Here is a 20,246-nt window from a genome sequence, read left to right as displayed (position 1 = left end):
TGGAGAATTATGGCAGTAATAAGGAGATTCAAGGGATGCCAATAGTTGAGGAGTATCCCGAGGTTTTCATGGACCATTTACCGGGATTACCCCTGATAGAGAAATAGAGTTCATTATAGAGTTAGAGCCCGCTGCAATGCCTATCCATAAAGCCCCTTATTGTATGGCCATTTTAGAACTAAAAGAACTAAAGGAGAAATAGAAGAGCTACTGGAGAAGGGCTTTATTTGACCTTGTAACGACCCGTTCTCGGAGGTCCGGAGAGGTAGCTCCTATCACTTAAGAATATCTCCAATAATCAATAATAAATAAACAGAAACTCCACAAAATACTTAACTTATTTGTTCGATCCAAACATACGTGTCCCTCCACAGAAATACTAAACAAAAACCTCAAGAAAATAAAATAACATCTCCACAAAGACTCAAATGATTCATAATTTAACATACCAAAATAACCGTTAGAGATGAAACTACTAAATATGATCCTCCAAAATACTTGTACCTTTAGCACTCATTCATCTATGATCATCAGACTTTTCCAATATTTTTTACTCTTGATCTCCAGTTGAACCATAAAAATATCTAAAAAATGTTCTGGAGATAAGGGGTGAGTTATCAACAGCTCAGTAAGCAAAGAACATATGCTAGTATGTAAACATGAGCATTTTCACAGAGTTTAGCATACAGAAATAAAACATTTCAGTTTCAGTATGCAAATCTCAAAAATACATATTATCATAAAATCAGAGCGATATTTCAAACATTTCATATTTAGAAAATAACTTTTTACATTCAAAGACTCCTTTGGCATAACATGACTAACATATTCATCTTACCATATCATGTTAGAGTATCATATCAGAACAGAAGCCATGTTTAACCCCCATGGTAGGGTTGTGCATTTTGCGGAAAGCCAAGCAGAACATAAATCACCATGTTATCAAAACGATTGCACTCAGAGCAGAGACCACTATTATATCCCGTGGTAGGGCTAGAGGTTACTATTATATCTCGTGACAGGGCCAGAGGTCACTATTGTATCTCGTGATGAATTATCCCATCGGGTAGATGCGGTGTGCATTGAAAATGAATGGGCGTGGTGGTCACAAAGACCACACGGCCATCTTCTCACCTACATAGTGGAAATACTCTTGATCGGGATGAAAGACTCATCTCGCCTACCGATTGGAAAGACTTTCGACCAGGATGAAAGACTCTTCTCGCCTACCGAGTGGAAAGACTCCCGACCAAGATGAAAACTCTTCTTGCCTTTTCAAGTTGTTGCACTTGATGTCGGTTAGTTTGGACTTTAAGGTTGGTCGGTTAGACTAATCACCCAAGTCTTCTCGTCCAGAACCTTGTTGCCAAGTCATCTCACCCAGAAGGTAAAAATATATATTGCCACCAAGTCTTCTTGCCCAAAACCTTGTCGCCAAGTCTTCGCGCCTAGGTCTTTGCCCTCTAGTCGCGAATCTCCTCGCTTACCGAGAGGTAAGCCTTCTCGCCTTTGGGCAAGAGAAATCTCCTTGCTGCCACGGAATAAGGCTCCTCACCCAAATCTCGTTGGCTCTCTTTAGTTCTGGCTACCTCTCATCATTCAAGACGAAAATTGCATAAAATCACACTTATCACCCCATTACCTGGCCGCCACTATAAGACCATTGTAGCCATAGTAAAGAAGAAATCATGGTGGTTTTAGGCCACTATTCCCCTGCTCAAAAGGACGCAAACTGTATAAGGCAGTCTAGGATTTCAGTAGGACACCTCCATCCCATCACCTTGTTTTGGGCTGCACCTTCATGATGGTTCAATGGGATTAGACAAAATAATAATCAAAATCTGCCAAGGGAAAAACCAGTTGAACTCGTCAGCCCCCTTGGGTGGTTTTGTTGATTTTTCTTCCCTTTCCTCTGCCCCACAACTTGGTCAGCCCCCATTGGAGTAATGTAGCAACCAAAGGATTGAAATCATGGTGGTTTAGGGCACTGTTTTGACCTGTACAAGATGACACAGGCGATGGAGTGCAAATCTGGAAATTTCAGATTCACACACCATCTTTCATCATTTCCCTTGACCAAAGCCAACGTCCCCTTCCCCTTAACCACCTATAAAAGGCACCCTCACCCTCTCTTTTCCTCCACACCTCAGCGCCAAGCTTCCTCTTGAGTCTTGAAGAGCACTTCCCCATCTTAAAAATCAAAAGAGTGAAACCGAGTTCTTAGTGAGTTCTTGAGTGTTCTGGTATAAGGCTGTCTAGAGTGCTTGGAAGGGCACGAAATGTGCAAGGTTTCTTGCTTTTGATCTTAGTTAGCATGTCAAGCTTTGTTTCCATGTGTTGGTATGAAATTTGGATAAGTTTTGGGAAGGTTTTCATGCTTAAATAAAAACCGGATCAATTAAGAGATGGTTTGGATAATTAAATGATTTTAAGTGAAAATTTAGCTATGGCATGTCTTAAGCATGATTTGATATGATTTATTATTGTCTTAGCATAATTATGGAAGGTTTAAATTGTGGTTAGAAGCATGCCATGGTAGGTTTTGAATATATCTTGTTTTGATCATCTTGTATGAATCGGTTTGGAATGAAGAAGAGATTAAGGATATCTTAACCATGATTAAGTGTTGGGATGAACTCTATTCTCCAAGAATTAGTCTTTACTATATCATTAAAGATGTTAGTGATTATTTGTGATTAAATAAAATCTTATATGCATGTAACCATAGGGACCAATAGTTGAAAATACAGTTAGGCATCAACTAATGTGCATGCCATGGGTTGGGACCATTTGGGCAAATTTTGATAAGCGTTATTTTTATGTGATTTTTATCACTCTTTTATTTATAAAAAGTGTCATTTTCCCTCCAATATTATTGATTTTAATTTATTTCTATATATTTTAATTTATTTTCTTGGTTTTGAAGGAATGAGAAGATTTAGCACAAAAGGATAGCATTTTGGTACAAAAGAAGATATTACGCATCCAGACCGATGAGAGGCATCGGTATCTGAAGAGAGCCGATGAGATTGGGGTGAGGAACCTTGTCCCATGGGTAGTAAAAAGGTTTCTCTTGCCCAAAGGCGAGAAGGCTTACCTCTCGGTAGGCGAGGAGACTCGCGACCAAAAGGCGCGATTTGAAGGCACGAAGACTTGGCGACCAAACTCTAGGTGGTTAGATTGGGCAACTAGTATAAACGACCAACTTAAAAGACCAAACTTAACGACATCGTGGGCAACAACTAGAAAATGCGAGATGAGTCTTTCATCCCGGTCGTGAATCTTTGTACTCGGTATGCGAGGAGAGCGCAATGTGGTCTTTGTGACATCCACACAAGTAATATTCAGCGCACACGACATCTACTCGATGGGATAATTCATCCCAACCGAGATTAGTCTATTGCTGACCACCAAATCTGAGTTTCGAAATCAACCTATTAGCGATCAAATCCTCCCGAATCCACAAATCAAGCCGCATATAACTGAATCTTCTATTTTAGATAATCTTGTTATTCTTGGGATATTTCCTTTTATGTTAACATCTATATTTAGAGATTATTTTCCAAATTTTTAAGCGAGATGGTAGCCGTAGTTATCTTGTTTCCATATTTGAATTTCGACATCTATTTAATCTTGTCTTGTGGGATAGAGGTCGGAGTTCTTAATCGGAGAGTTGAGAATTTTGAGTTTTAGAGAGCCTGAGTTTAGGTTTAGAGTTTCGATTTTTAAATTTGAAGTGTTCTTTCGAGAAGGTGGAATTGGAGGGTAGAGACGAGAGCTGAATGCTTCATCAACCGACTTCAACAAAGAACGCCAGTTTTATTCTTTTTGTTTTTAAATTCATTATGAACTAATTCCATTTTTTAGAGTTTTGATGTAACCTAGTACTAAACACACAGTTTATATTCCAAGTTATTTTATTTTCAATATTTTCATGATTGAGTGTTTATTCCTTATTCTTAATGCTTACAATTTTCTAACTAATTATTGTTCGATCTTTTGGATTGCAATGAGACCGAGAGGAGATTTGTGATTAAAGTTCTAGGATTAAATACTATTAGTTGAGCAAAAGTAGAGATACTTTACCGCGACTAGTGTGATTTTCAAGAAAAGTCCAAAAAACTTAATGAGTTTCCAATTAGTTAAATTCACATAGAGATATGGAGTTATTAGTTGGAGATATTTTTGATATTGTTCGAGAAAAAATATTGAATAGTTAAGAGATTTTTATCATCAACTTAAGATAATTGAGATTCTATAATAAGGAAGAATAAACTGTGTAGGATTTGCTAGGTGAAGTCAAATGCTCTAGATCTATTCTCATTATTATTAAAATCTTGATATTAATATTATTTTCTTCAGTTTAATTTAGATAAACCATTCTTCAAATTTTAGTTTTTCAAATAGTAATTAATTTAGTGATTTCAATACTTAATAGTATAATTATTCCATGTGGGTTAGATAACCGTTTTCTTTAAAAAAAATTTATTCCCTATGGGTTTGATATTGATACTAGCTAGATTTTTACTACTTTAGATTTCATTTTATTTTCTTTATTTAAAAAAAAAGATTAAATTTGATCTCAGTTTGATCTTTTTCTTTTAGGAATCAAAAGTGCATGTGCTGATTTAAATCGTTAGAGCATATGCTTTTCGATCCCAAGATCAAGCTGGCCATCATTCAAATGATCCAACAAACCATCCAGTTCGGGAGGCTGTCACAAGAGGATCCTAATGTCTATATTGCGAATTTCTTGAAAATTTGTGATACTTTTAAACACAATGGAGTGACAGATGATGCAATCCGATTAAGACTTTTTCCTTTATCACTTAAGGAAAAAGCAAAAGCTTGGTTGAATTCTTTGCCGCTTGGCATTATTACCACCTGGGAGGAGTTGGCACAAAAATGTTTAGCAAAGTATTTCCCTCAGGGCAAGACAACGAAATTAAGGAATGATATTACTACCTTCGCCCAATTTGAGGGTGAATCATTGTATGAGGTGTGGGAGAGATACAAAGACTTATTGCGCAAGTGTCCACATCACGACCTTCCCACCTAGTTTCAAGTACAAACATTCTACAATGGTTTGGGACTCACAAATCGATCTATGGTTGCTGGAACCGTTGAAAGAGCATTAATGAGTAAGACCCATGAAGCCACCTATGGACTTTTGGAATCCAACAATTATCAATGGTCTCTGGAGAGAGCAATGACAAGAAAGGCGGCTGGAGTTTTTGAACTTGATTCTATTACCACACTAGCGGCGTAGATGGAACATCTTTCACAACAACTAGGTAAGATGAACGTTAATGCTATTCAAACTAATGTTACTTGTGATCATTGCGCAAGAAATCATTCAAGTGTTGATTGTCAAGTGGGGAATCTTTTTGTTCCACCGAGTCAAGAACAAGCCCATTAAGTGACCAATTTCCAACGTCATAACAATCATTATTCAAATACGTTCAATCTCAGATGGAGAAATCACCTTAACTTTTCATGGAGCAATAACCAAGTGTCGATTAGACCACCTCAACAGTTTCCACAACAAGAGAAGAAACCGGCACTTGAGGATATGTTCATGCAGTACATGCAAAAGACTGATATGGTGATCCAAAACAACTCGGCATCCATCTACAATCTTGAGGTGCAAATCGGTCAGCTTTCCAACATGCTTATCGAGAGGACAACAGGGACTTTACCGAGCAACATTGTGACCAAGCCAAAGGAGCATGTCAAAGCCATAACATTGCGAAGTGGGCAGACATATGACTAGCCACAATAAGAAAGTACCGAGCGAGATGCAGAAGCTGAAAATGTGGAGATCGAGAATAAGGAAATCGAGGACGAGGTGAAAGAAACCGATTGGGAGGCGACCAACCAGCAAACTGAAAAGACTAGAGAGAATAAAGGGGCTGCAAAATCCAAGAAATCCAGGGAGTTTACTTCTAAAACTTATTCTCCTTCAATTTATGATCCACCAATTCATTTTCCGCAAAGATTAAAGAAAAATAAAATTGATAATCAGTTCTCTAAATTTCTGAGTATATTTAAGCAATTGCATATTAATATTCCTTTCATTGAAGCCTTAGAGCAAATGCCTAAATATGCAAAATTTTTGAATGATATATTATCAAACAAGTGGAAGTTGGAGGAGCATGAGACTGTGGTGCTGACCAAGGAGAGCAGTGCAATTTTACAAAAGAAGCTACCACCTAAGTTGAAAGATTCGGGGAGTTTCACGATCCCTTACACTATAGGAAATTCCTATTTTAATAAAGTTTTATATGACTTAGGGGCAAGTATTTATCTAATGCCTCTCTCTGTTTTCAAGAAACTGGGTATTGGAGAAGTAAAGCCGACCATCATCTTTCTACAGTTGGCTGACAAATCTATCAAATACCCAAGAGGAGTCATTGAGGTCGTACTGGTGAAAGTTGATAAGTTCATCTACCCTACCAACTTCATTGTACTTGATATAGAGGAGGTCGAGGAGATCCCTTTGATACTAGGCTGACCTTTCCTAGCGATAGGGAGAACTTTAATTGATGTCCAGAAAGTGAAACTCGTTTTGAGGGTCGGCAAGGAGCAAGTCACGTTTGACGTATTTAAATAAATGGAATTCCAGTTCGAGGTACATTCCTGTTTTCAATTAAGTGACCGAGACATGGTCAAGGCCGACGATCAAATAGCCATTGCACCCGAGGATCAAGAGAATACCACTTTCACTTGTCCTTACGGCACTTTTGCATATAGGCGCATGCCTTTTGGTCTTTGCAATGTGCCAGCCACTTTTCAAAGATGCATGATATTCATTTTCTCGGACATGGTGGAAAAATTTTTAGAAGTCTTCATGGATTACTTATCGGTTTTTGGTCATTCTTTTGATAACTGCTTATATAATTTATCTTTAGTTTTGTAGAGATGAAATGAGACAAATCTTGTTTTAAATTGGGAAAATGTCACTTCATGGTCGAGGAGGAAATATTGCTTGGCCACTGCATCTCCTTCAAGAGAATTGAGGTCGACCGAGCAAAGATATAAGTTATTAACAAACTCCCACCACCGACCAATGTGAAAGGCGTGAGGAGCTTCTTGGGTAATGCCTGGTTCAATCATCGGTTTATCAAGGATTTCTCCCAAGTTACTAAACCTCTCTGCACTCTGTTGATTAAGGATAATTGGTTTAAATTTTCTATTGAATGCTTGCATGCTTTAGAAACATTGAAAAAGAAATTAATTTCAGCACCTATCATTGTATCACCGGATTGGAATTTACATTTTGAATTAATGTGTGGCGAGTGATTATGCTATAGGGGCTGTTTTGGGGCAGAGAAAAGATAAAAAATTTCATGTTATTTATTATGCAAGTCGGACCTTAACAGGAGCTCAACTGAATTATGCTACTTCTGAAAAAGAATTGTAGGCAGTTGTGTTTGCCTTTGACAAATTTCATTCTTATTTGATAGGTTCAAAGGTGGTCTTCTATATCAATCACTCGCCTCTTAAATACCTGTTGTCGAAGGGAGCTGCCAAACCAAGAATGTTACGATGGATTCTGCTACTACAAGAGTTTGATTTGGAAATAAGTGATAAGAAAGGTACCTAGAATGTAGTGGCCGACCACTTATCTCGCCTTGAGCTTAAAGATGCGGTTGGTAAGGAGAATTTTCCAATTAATGAGACCTTCTCGGACGAGCAATTAATGGCTATACAAGTTGTTCCATGGTATGCCGACATAGTAAATTATTTGGTGTCCAAAATTCTCCCAACAGAGATGACATATCAACAAAAGAATAAGTTATTCTCTGACTTGAAATACTATTTTTGGGAGCAACCTTTTCTATACCAGCATTGCGCGAATCAGATAATCAAAAGATGTGTGCTTGAGGAAGAGATGAAGAGCATACTCAGACACTGCCACTCTTTGGAAGCGGGAGGCAACTTTAGTGGAGCAAAAACAATAGCAAAAGTTTTACAATGCGGCTTTTATTGGCCAATTATTTTTAAAAACTCTTTTAATTTTATTACTTTATGTGATCATTGTCAAAGGGTTGGCAACATTTCTAAGAAACATGAGATTCTTTTAAACAATATTTTAGTGATTTAATTATTTGATGTTTGGGGTATAGATTTCATGAGTCCTTTTCCATCCTCATATTTTAATAAATTTATTCTGGTGGCTGTAGATTATGTCTCCAAATGGGTGGAAGCGGTCGCCTTGCCAACCAATGATGCGAGGGTCATGCTGAATTTCTTGCGGAAGAACATATTTTCCCGATTTGGTACTCCAAGGGCCATAATTAGTGATGGCGGAAAGCATTTTTACAATCGCCAATTTGAAGCACTACTGACTAAGTATGGAGTTACCAATCACGTGGCGACACCATACCAGCCTTAAACGAGCAGCCAGGTCAAGGTATCTAATCGGGAGCTAAAGTGCATTCAGGAGAAGACCGTGAGTGTCTCTTGGACAGACTGAGCGAGAAGGTTAGATGATGCGCTATGGGCCTAGCGGACATCATTTAAAACACCGATTGGGAGGTCACCTTATCTGCTCGTTTATGGAAAAGCTTTCCATCTACCTGTGGAGCTAGAACACAGAGCCTATTGGGTGACGAGGACACTGAACTTTGATTTACAAGCGGCTGGCGAGAAGAGAATACTGCTGATCAACGAGATGGATGAGTTCCGCAATGATGCTTATGAGAATGCTCGGATTTACAAAGATAAAACTAAAAGATGGCATGATAAGCATATTCTAATAAAGGAATTCGAAGTCGGGCAGAAAGTTCTATTATTTAACTCAAGACTTAAACTCTTCTCGGGAAAGTTGCGCTCTCGGTGGTCGAGATCGTTTGTGGTAACTCATCTCTTCCCCTACGGGGCGGTTGAAGTCCATCACGAGACAAAATGTACATTTCAAGTAAATGAACAGAGATTAAAACCCTATATGGATGGAGACTTTAACTCAGAAAAGTGCTCCACAGATCTCGCCAGTAATAAATGCTGAGCGGACAATGTCTAGCTACAGACTTTAAATAAAACTCTTTTGGGAGGCAACCCAAGTTTTATTTATTTATTTATTTCATTAATTTTTATTTTTACTTATTATTATTCCTTTTCTTTTATTTTGCAGGAACAAAGAGGCGAGGAAATCTCCAAGGAGTACACGGCTGCACCTTCAAGGAAAATATTCAAATGACAGAACTGGACAAAATCAGGGGAGCATCTCTTACCTTATCTCATTCTTTGCTTTAGTTTCTCTTTTTTTCCCCCCATTGAGGACAATGTGATATTTAAGTTTGGGGAAAAGATATTATTTTCTAAAAAAAAAAAAAATTAATAACAACAACAACAACAACAACAACAACAACAACAATAATAATAATAATAATAATAATAATAATAATAATAATAATGATGATAAAAACAATATGGTTTGATGAATAAAAAGCCTATGATTAGAATATGATTAAAATTGATTATCATTTTTAGGAAAAATTCTCATTAATTAAGTCTAGTTATTAATTCTTTACTTGATCTTACTTGTTTGATATTTTCTATGTTCAATGAATGCTTCTTATGATCATTAATTATTTTAAGTACCTAGAGAAATTTTACGTGAATTTTATGAATTTATATGGTCTCAACTTACTCTAGAACTTCTTTGATTACACTCGAGGCAAAATTCTAGATAAAATATTTCTGGAGAAATTATTAAGGCATTCTTTGGACTGATTGAGCATTTCAAGCTTACCAATTTATTCTCTTTATTTCTAGTCGCCCCTTTGAGCTTTATTGAAATATATTTTGGCCTTATATTTTTTTTTCTTGTAAACCTCATATTTCCTACCTTATTTGAGCTTAAACACTGATTTCCTTATCTTTCAATAGAACTAAGTTTACACAAAGTCACAGATTCACAATAGCATGAAAGACGAGAGATGTAGAAGGTCTACAAGTAAAGTACTTATAGCAATATTATCTGATGAGAACTAAGGTGAGCCTAGTCTTAAAGATATGTTGCAAGTTCCAGATGGGCCAAATACAAGTTCAAGGGCTTAAATGATGAAGATTCAGCTTTGATTCATTTGATAAACTATGGAAAGAGTAACAAGATGACTTAAAGGCTTTGGGTACTTGAAGGCTTTCGACTTGTTTAATTCATTTAAATGACTTATTTTACTAGTTTAGAATATTTGGGACTATTATGAAAGGCACTTAAGGGGGCCTATACTAGGGCATATTGGAAAAGTTATTATTTTATTGAACTAGGGTTTTAAGAGGTTACTGTAGCGTTACTGTAGCCAAGACACTGTAGCCGCGGTACTGTTCATCCAGGGGCGTTTTGGGTAAAAGGGGCTTTATTTTAACTAGAGTTTTAATTGGGTTTTTATTTAAATACTCTTTGTAGCCTCATTTTCAGCAGTTTATGAAATTTCATGAATTTATTCATTGTGAGTTGAGTTTTACTTCTCTTGTTCTTAATTGAACTTTTGAACTTATCAAAGGTAAATCACAACCTTTGTGGCGTTCCTCATTTGTAATCTAGGTTCTTGAGACGGGTTCTTCAACGGGTTTAGATTTTGATATAATCTAGGTTCTTGAAACGAGTTCTCATCGGGTCTAGGTTCTCCATCCATTGACTTGATTTTAGCTTTCTTGGGTTGTTTTCAAATTGACTGTGGGTTCAAGGGATTTCATTCCCGCGGGTTCATATCATTTGGTATTCAGAGCAAGGTTTCCAATCAGGTCTGATTCTATCTTTTAATTCTAGCATCCTTTAATTTAATTCTAGGGCTTCATTGTTCTAGGGTTGCCAAAAAAAAAAAAAATAGAAACAAAAAGTAAGCTGCAGAAATTCTTAGGATTTTGGTTTTGGCTGAAATTTGCATCACCTTGGGTTTCAAAATTCTAGGGTTTCCCTGCATCTCTAAGTTTATCTGTTGCTTGGAGTGCCGTTCCATTAATTCTCTTCTACTTCGTTGTCGTGCTTGAATTCAATTGCTTGATTTTCACAATTAAATATTGTTATTTGTAATTGAATTAGAGAAAAGAAAAGAAAAGAAAAGAAAGGAAAAAAAAAATTTCGAAAAAAAAAAAAAGGAAAGAGGGAAGAAAAAGAAGAAAAGAAATTTAGAAAAGAAAAGGTAGCATATTCAAAGATTGCTACATAGTTATAATAAAGAGATGGAAAGTATTTGTTGATTGAGCTTTTATCATCATAGGAGCTGAATACATCTTTCTAGTTGGTATCTTGTTTTATAATTACACTTTTCCTCGTATAAATTTCTTGAGTCTCGTGTCATTTTATTCATTCCTGGTTTCTTGGATCTATATTACTGGTTGGAATAAAACAAGGTTATATTGTCTTGATTTAGTTCAATTAGTTCTTAAAGAACTCGAGCGGGAAAACTATTGAGGTAAAATGCAAGAGAGTGTGAGACTGCTATCGGGAAAAAGTTAATTAAGAGTGAAACACGAGTAGAGTGCCATTATTTGAGTGTAAACACGTAAGGGAGTGTGTGAGGTTTTCCACTAACATTCTTTTGGACAGTACATTATAATGTCTCATCGGAGTAGCTCATCACCAAGGGGGAGAGAAGATAACTCATCCTTTGTGTTGCAAGCCATGCAACAACAGTTTGAGCTGTTGAACTTGGTGTTAGGTGAAGTGAGGGATAGTATGGATAATCAAGAAGCAATGATTAGAAATCTGCAAGGAGAGAAAGATAGGAGGCGACGTGAGCCTAGTATTGAGAATGGGTATGAGAATAGAGAGTATGGTGAGGATGAGGAAGTCCTAACATCTGAAGTTGGATTGGGTAGACATTGAGGAGTTAGGCGTGGAAGAGGATTTAGGGCTAACTCAGGGGGTTGAGATGGAGTAGATAAGAACCTTGGGAGCATGAAAATGAAAATACCATCATTCCAAGGTAAAACTGACCCTAAAGTTTATTTAGAGTGGAAGAAAAGAATAGAGTTGGTATTTGATTGTCATAATTACTCTGAGCAGAAGAAGGTGAAGTTGGTTGTAATTAAGTTCACTGATTATGCAATTATTTGGTGGGATCAATTAATATCCAATAGGAGGAGGAATCTTGAGAGGCCTGTAGAAACATGGAGAGAGTTGAAAGCTATCATGAGGCGGAGATCTGTACCTACCCACTACTATAGAGACTTCTACCAAAAATGACAAAATCTTACACAGGGGTCTACGAGTGTAGAAGATTACCATAAGGAGATGGAGGTGGCTATGATTCGGGCTAATGTAGTGGAGGATCGGGAGGCCACGATGACAAGATTTTTGAGTGGGTTGAATAGGGAGATAGCCAATATAGTTGAGTTGCAACATTTTGAGGAGGTAGAGGACATGGTGCACATGGCTATGAAAGTGGAGAGACGGCTAAAAGGAAAGGGTACATTAAGGTATACTTCTGTTTCTAGTACTCCTTGAAAATCGAAGTGGGACAAAAATGATCAAGCTGTAACAATGGGGAAGACCGAACCACCTAAGGGAAAATATTTGGGTGAGGCTGAAACCTCAAGAAAAAAAAAATGAGTTGAAAAACAATTGTGAGGCTGAGAATTCAAAACAAGAGAAGAGTGAAAGAAAAAAAGATAGTGAAAAGAACAAAGAGAGTGAGAGGAAAAAAGAGAATGAGGTCAAAACATCAAAAGAAATAAAGAGTGAAAAAGAAAATAGAGAGGTGGTTGAGAGTCAAGAAAAAAGAGTGGAACCACAAGAGGAAAAAGAAAGAGAGATTGCAGAGAGAAACAAAAAGGCAAAAGTGAGTTTTTATGCTAAGGCAAGCTTTTATACTAATGAATTTAATGACTCTTTGCCTAGTGTTGTTGTTTCTTTGTTGCAGGGATATGAGGTCATGATTCCTAGCGGTGTGTTTAGTGGATTGCCACCTATTAGGGAGATAGAGCACTACATTAATTTTGTGTTAGGTGCGACAATCCCTACCCGATCTTTCTTTGAAGAACATGAGTCCTTAACACACTTAAAGGGACAAGGTAAGTTGTTGACTAGAATGCGTGCTAAGCGGAAGGATTGCATTGAGACTTTTCCTCATGTATTCAAGTACATACAAGGTATGAAAAATTTTGTGGTTGATGTTTTAGCAAGAAGGTATGTCCTTGTCTTCATTTTAGATGCAAAACTGTTGAGATTTGAGTGTGATAAGGAATTGTACGCTAATGATGATGACTTCGTTAGTGTGTATGGAACATATGAGAAAGCATCATTTGGTAAGTTCCATAAATTAGATTGGTACTTGTTTAGGGAGAATAGATTTTGTGTGCCTACTAGTTTTATGTGTAAGCTGCTTGTGTGTGATAGACATGGTGGTTTGTTGGGTAACTTTGGTGTAAGTAAGACTTTTGATGTGTTGCATAAACGTTTGTGCGAGTGTCATTTACCATTCATTGTTATGTTGCATGAACGTTTGTGGAAGTATCATTTATCATTCATTGATGTGTTGTCTGAACGTTTGTGGGAGTATCATTTGCCATTCATTAACATGTTGCATGAACGTTTGCGGGAGTATCATTTGCCTTTCATTGAGTTTGCATATAATTGAAGTTGTTATTTTGGTATAAAGAAGATTTTAAATAAGTTGCATGAATGTTTGTGGGAGTATCATTTGTCATACATTGACTTGTTGCATGAACATTTGCGGAACTATCATTTACCTTTCATTGAGTTTGCATATAATTGGAGTAATCATTCTGGTGTCAAGAAAACATTAGACATTTTGCATGAACATTTATGTTCGTCTAAGATGAAGAGAGATGTCAATCGTATTTGTAGCAGGTGCATTACATGCAGAAAGGCCAAATTTAAACTTTTGCTACAATGGTTGTATACAACATTACCTGTTCCTAGTGAGTCATGTGTAGACATATATCTATGGACTTTGTTTTGGAGTTGCCTAGGAAAGAATGGAGTAGAGATTCTATTTTTGTGGTTATGGATGGATTTATAGAGTTTGCATATAATAGGGTCATGCATACTACAACTTTATATTCTCCTTTTAAAATTGTTTATAAACTTAATGCATTTACTCCTTTAGATTTAATGCGTTTATCTATTGACAATAGGAGTAGCTTGGATGGATTTTTTGAAATTCTTGAACAAATTAATGATAATGCATACGAAATTAATAATAATGTTACTAACGTTTTTCCCTTTGATCCAGGTGGAGATTCAAGGTCGAATCCTTTTGAGGAGAGGGGGAATGATGGAAACCAAGGTGGGCCTAGTCTTAAAGATATGTTACAAGTTCCAGATGGGCCAAATACAAGTTCAAGGGCTTAAATGATGAAGATTCAGTTTTGATTCATTTGATAAGCTATGGAAAGGGCAACAAGATGACTTAAAGGCTTTGGACACTTGCTTTCGACTTGTTTAATTCATTTAAAGGACTTATTTTACTAGTTTAGAATATTTGAAATTATTATGAGAAACACTTAAGGGGGCCTATGCTAGGACATGTTGGGAAAGTTATTATTTTATTGAACTAGGGTTTCAAGAGGTTACTGTAGCGTTACTATAACCAAGACATTGTAGCTGTGGCACTATTCATCTAGGGGTGTTTTGGGTAAAAGGGGCTTTATTTTAACTAGGGTTTTAATTAGGTTTTTGTTTAAATACTTTTTGTAGCCTCATTTTCAGCAGTTTATAAAATTTCATGAATTTATTCATTGTGAGTTGAGTTTTACTTCTCTTGTTCTTAATTGAACTTTTGAACTTATCAAAAGTAAATCACAACCTTTGGGGCGTTCCTCCTTTGTAATCTGGGTTCTTGAGACGGGTTCTTCAACGAGTCTAGATTTTAATATAATCTAGGTTCTTGAAACGAGTTGTCATCGGGTCTATGTTCTCCATCCATTGACTATATTTTGGCTTTCTTAGGGTGTTTTCACATTGACTGTGGGTTCAAGGGATTCCATTCCCGCGGGTTCATATCATTATCAAAATCATAAGTTTGGGGGTGTGAAGAGTCAACTCGTCTACCGTGTGGCCAATAAGAAAAGGCCGACGAGAGTCATTCATAAATGCAGTAAAAAAAGTATGGAATATTTCCAGAAAAAGAATGAAAGAAAAAAAGTTTGACCTACTGAATAGAGGGGTAAATAGAGAGATACTTGAAAGTGAAATAAATAGATGTATGTTGAGAGATTTACAAAGATTAAGAAAGTGAAATAAATAGACGTATGTTGAGAGATTTACAAAGATTAAGAAGAGATGTTTGTGTTAGAAGTGAGAATGCTCTATTTATTCAGTTAGTATTTAAATTTAAATTCTCTTGCTTTATTTGAATCCTACCTCTTCTTTGTAGCTCTTACCCTAGCCTTACATTACAAGCTTAATAAAGACCTATTGATTCTTGTTAATAGTTTTTGTTCTACATTAGTGGAGAGTGATTTGAAAAGCAAGCGTATGAAGCTTTTAGAGATCCATTATTTATTTATTTGTTTGCATAAAACTATCCGGTGAGCTAATGATGAAGTGAGAATGATGGGTATGCATGAATGTGAGGATGAATAATGCGGTGGAATTGAGTTTTGAATTAACTTTTAGACTTGATTGATCTTGAATGATTTATTTGAATTATAGACTTTAGACAATCTTTGAGGAAATAAAATTTGTGAATCAAACCAATGATTGTTCTAATTATCTTTTCTTTTCTACTTTGCTTGAGGGCGAGCAAAGCTTAGGTTTATGGGTATTTGATAAATGCTAATTTTATGAGATTTTTATCACTATTTTATTTATGAAAAGTGTCATTTTCCCTCCAATATAATTTATTTTATTTTATTTCTACATATTTTTATTTATTTTTTTGGTTTTGAAAGAATGAAAAGATTTAGTACAAAATGATAACATTTTGGTACAAAAGAAAAGACTACGAATCTAGATTGATGAGAGGCGTGATATCTGAAAAGAGCCGATGAGATTGGGGCAATGAACATTGTCCCATGGGCCGCAAATATGTTTCTCTCGCCCAAAGGTAAGAAGGCTTACCTCTCGGTAGGCGAGGAGACTTACGACTTGAAGGCGCGAAGACTTGGCAACCAAGTTCTAGGCAGTTAGATTGGGCAACTAGTATAAACGACCAACTTAAAAGATCAACCTAAACAACAACTATAAAAGGCGAGATGAGTCTTTCATCCCGGTGAGGAGTCTTTCTACTCGGTAGGCGAGGAGAGGGCAGTGTGGTCTTTGTGACCTTCACGCCCGTTCATTTGTGACCTTGCACACCCATTCATTTATGACCTCCATGCCAATTATATTCAACGCACACGGAATCTACTCGATGAGATAATTCATTCCAATCAGGATCAATATGCTGCTGACCACCAAATCCGAGTTTCGAAATCAATCTATTGGGGAGCAAATCCTCCTGAATCCGCAAATCAAATTGCATATCATTGAATCTCCCATTTTAGATAATCTCGTTATTCTTGAGATATTTCCTTTTATGTTAACATCTATCTTTAGAGGTTATTTTCTAGATTTCTAGGCGAGATGGTAGTCGCAGTTATCTTGTTTCCAGATTTGAATTTCAACATCTATTTAATCTTGTCTTGTGGGATGGAGGTCGGAGTTCTGAATTGAAGAGTTGAGAATTTTGAGTTTTAGAGAGTCTGAGTTTAGGTTTAGAGTTTCAGTTTTTAAATTTGAAATGTTCTTTCGAGAAGGTGAAACTGGAGGGCAGAGGCGAGAGCCCAATGCGTCATCAATCGACTTCAACAAAGAACTTCAATTTTATTCTTTTTCTTTTTAATTTCATTATGAACTAATTTTATTTTTTAGAACTTTGATGTATCCCTAGTACTGAATACATAATTTATATTCCACGTTATTTTGTTTTCAATTTTTCCATGATTGAGTATTTATTCCTTGATTTTAATTAATACTTACAATTTTCTACCTAACTATTGTTCAATCAGTTGGATTGCAATTAGACCAAGAGGTGATTTGTGATTAAAGTTTTAGGATTAAACACTATTAGTTAATCGAAAGTTGAGATGCTTTACCACGACTACTGTGATTTTCAAGAAAAATCTAAAAAACTTAATGAGTTTCTAATTAGTTAAATTCATATAGAGATATGAAGTTATTAGTTAGAGATATTTTTGATATTTTTCGAGAGAAAATATTGAATAGTTAAGGGATTTTTATCAACAATGTGGGATAATTGGGATTCTATAATAAGGAAGAATAAAATGTGTGGGATTTGATAAGTGAAGTCAAACGATCTAGATTTATTCTCATTTTATTAAAATCTTAATTTTAATGTTCTTTTCTTCAGTTTAATTTAGATAAACCATTATTCAAATTTTAGTTTTCCAAATAGTAATTAATTTAATCAATTTCAATTCTTAATAGTATAATTATTCCATGTGGGTTCGATAACCGTTTTTTTTAAAACACTTTACTAATTGTTACGATTTTGTGCACTTGCAGATATAGTTTTATGCGAACAAGTTTCACTTTAATTTTTGAAAATTCAAGGGCATAGATGGTTTTAAAATGCCAAAAATATGAAGTCTATGAGTTTTTATTAAATTTGGAGTTCGTTTGCAATTAGTGAAAATTTAGGGCCTTAACGATAAATTTTTAGGGTCTAGGGTTATTTTTGTAAATATCCATTTTTGAAACCTTTGATTTTGGATCTCACCCATAGAAGTATTAATCCTAACTTAGTACGCACTTGATTTACGCAGCTACGACATTATTTTCAATTACTCTGAAAGTTTGTAAGTTGACCTCTAACTTACACCTTAACATATTATTTATAATTTATTGATAAAAGCCTCATTCATATTTCAATTATCACTTAGAGCATAAAAGTATCATGTTATATGATATATTGAGTATATATTTACATGACATGTGATATTTCTACCGTTTTAGCATATTGCATATATAAATGTCATTTCACATAAAAAGCTTACTATATATGCACATGTCATAGAACACATTTTTCTAACTTAGCATGAAAATAATTTGTCACGACCCCAAAGGCTAGTATGGGGAATTATCCTAGTGGAACTCCTCTGTCCACTCTGGAGTGAGGAAAAATGGAGTGGTGACCCCTGGGTTAACAAAGCGTAGTCAATGAGTTTCGAATGAGTTCTTTTTAAAGAACGCCGGAGCAAAGTCATATGTTATAACACCTAATGCTGGTGGGTGTATATATTATGATGTTACGATGATATTATGTTATATAACTAATGCATTGAGAATGCTATCTGCAGACAATGACGTAGTGCCAACATGAGTTGTGCTACGGTCACCGGCAGGTGCTCATGGTGCATATGGGGAGCCATGTTGCTACCAAACGTTTGTTAATGATGTCTTTAATAAATGATGAAATGTTATGATTTTTTAAAGCGATGACGTATGAAATGTGCTCTTTCGAAATGTCATGGTTTTGGAATGAGAAAGTGAAAATGTTCTCTAAAAGTGAAAGCGCATCAAGATTTTTCTAAAAATGTTGAGGAATCTGGATGGTAGACACATGCCCATTTTTCTACATTTCATACACTTCATATTTATCATCCTTATGCATAATTTATTTTTGTGCAAGTTGGTTATTAACTTATTGAAATTTCATGTAAATCTCACTCCTTGTAGATCCACTATCATTCCACTCATAATGATAGAAGTTGTCTCAGGATACGAAGAGGATGTACTAGATGGAGCACTGGGTCTGATTGATTGATGAGGAGCCTGACCTTGAGAAGAGACTAGATTTGATTATCATGTTTATAGACTTAGTCCTTCATGCCTTAGATCGTATGAAAAGAACGATTTAACTTTGTACCAAAGTCTATGCTATGTTGGTATTTTGAACTTGATGATTTTTAATGAAATTGAGATGTTTTAGTTATTCTAGCATAAATTATGTCTTCACCCTTCTATCCGTTGTGATTATTGCATATTGCTAGTTGTATATTAAGATGCATTGCATATTAACTGTCATGAATGTGGGTATGTAACCATGTGTTGCACGTCCCGACGCTCTAAGTCTTTGTTCCATCCCAAGCGAAGGTTGGGAGTGTCACAACGATCGTCTACCAATGGACTTCTTAAGGCTTCACCTCTTGAACCGCCAGAATAACTCAATGGTAACAAGACAAAATCTGCAGTTGCAAAACCAACTCTTTGTAAAACAATAGGCTAACTTCCTTCATAAAATATGGAATAAGATGAACTTTTGAAGGTGAGTTGTGAGAGGTAAATCAGTAGTAATTCATGCACAACCAAACTAACCAAGGAGCTATCCTAAACAATTTCCTTGTACCTTGCTTTTGAGTGTTTTGGAGTTGTTCCATCAATCTGGATCACTAATATTTTTTAGTATGGCCCTTTAAATCTTGTTGCATTAACAAGATAAAGTCGTCCCTGAGGAACAAAAAGGACTGATTTTGGATTAAAGCAGGCAATGTCCCATGCTTTTAAGAAAGCCTGGGTATCATCAGAAACTCCATCACCAACAACACCAAAGCTATCCATATTCACAAGAACCTTGCTCCCATGTTCACTGGTCCATGTCGGGATGGGGGAAGGTTCCATCTCATTTTCTTCTTCTATCGCCAAGCTTTCTTGTTCTTCGAGCATGCCAATATCATCATATACCATGTTTTCCTCAAATTTCTCATAAGAAATGTACTTAACAGCATATATCTTTCTAAGTCCAGAATATGTCCTCTTTATTGCTCCTTAAGTTTCATTCCATTCAACTAGGAAAGAGTCACCATCTTTACTTGTTCCACAAGAGAATAGTCTGTTTCCATTAGCACTATAGAGCATTTTAGTGCACCTTTATCCAGGTGCATCATGGTCAACCCTGGAGCCCATATGATCGTACAACCAAGCCTTAATTTTCCCATCAACAACAGTTGAAATTATAAACTGAATATTTTCTTTTTGGTGAGGAAAAATGGAATAAACAGGTGCCTCATGGCCTTCAAAGTTAAAGTCTTCTTCTAGGAAAATCTCAAACCTTTATTAATTTATCAACTCCACAAGTTACCACACACGGTTGGTTGTTTGGGTGTGAGAATGCTAAGTCATTCACACCACCAACATGAGCATCACTCTCTGAAACTGCCGTTGATCATTTGACCCATTGTAAGAATGCAAGTGTATCAAATGTTTGCTAAATGCAACGCCCTTAAAATTCTCAGCAAACTCAACCGTGAGATTTTTCGATGGTCCTCCA

General features: G+C 36.1%; 1 non-coding gene across 1 annotated transcript; it reads right to left on the bottom strand.

Moving 5' to 3' along the window:
* Nucleotides 1-4,942: 4,942 nt before the first annotated feature.
* On the bottom strand, nt 4,943-5,049 carry LOC118349508. The gene has a single exon (XR_004802465.1). It is a non-coding gene; the product is annotated as a small nucleolar RNA R71 (small nucleolar RNA).
* Between the last annotated feature and the right edge of the window lie 15,197 nt (nt 5,050-20,246).

This window comes from Juglans regia, chromosome 9 (assembly GCF_001411555.2).
Source record: "Juglans regia cultivar Chandler chromosome 9, Walnut 2.0, whole genome shotgun sequence".
Taxonomy (NCBI): domain Eukaryota; kingdom Viridiplantae; phylum Streptophyta; class Magnoliopsida; order Fagales; family Juglandaceae; genus Juglans; species Juglans regia.
This window is presented reverse-complemented; position numbering and strand designations above follow the sequence as displayed.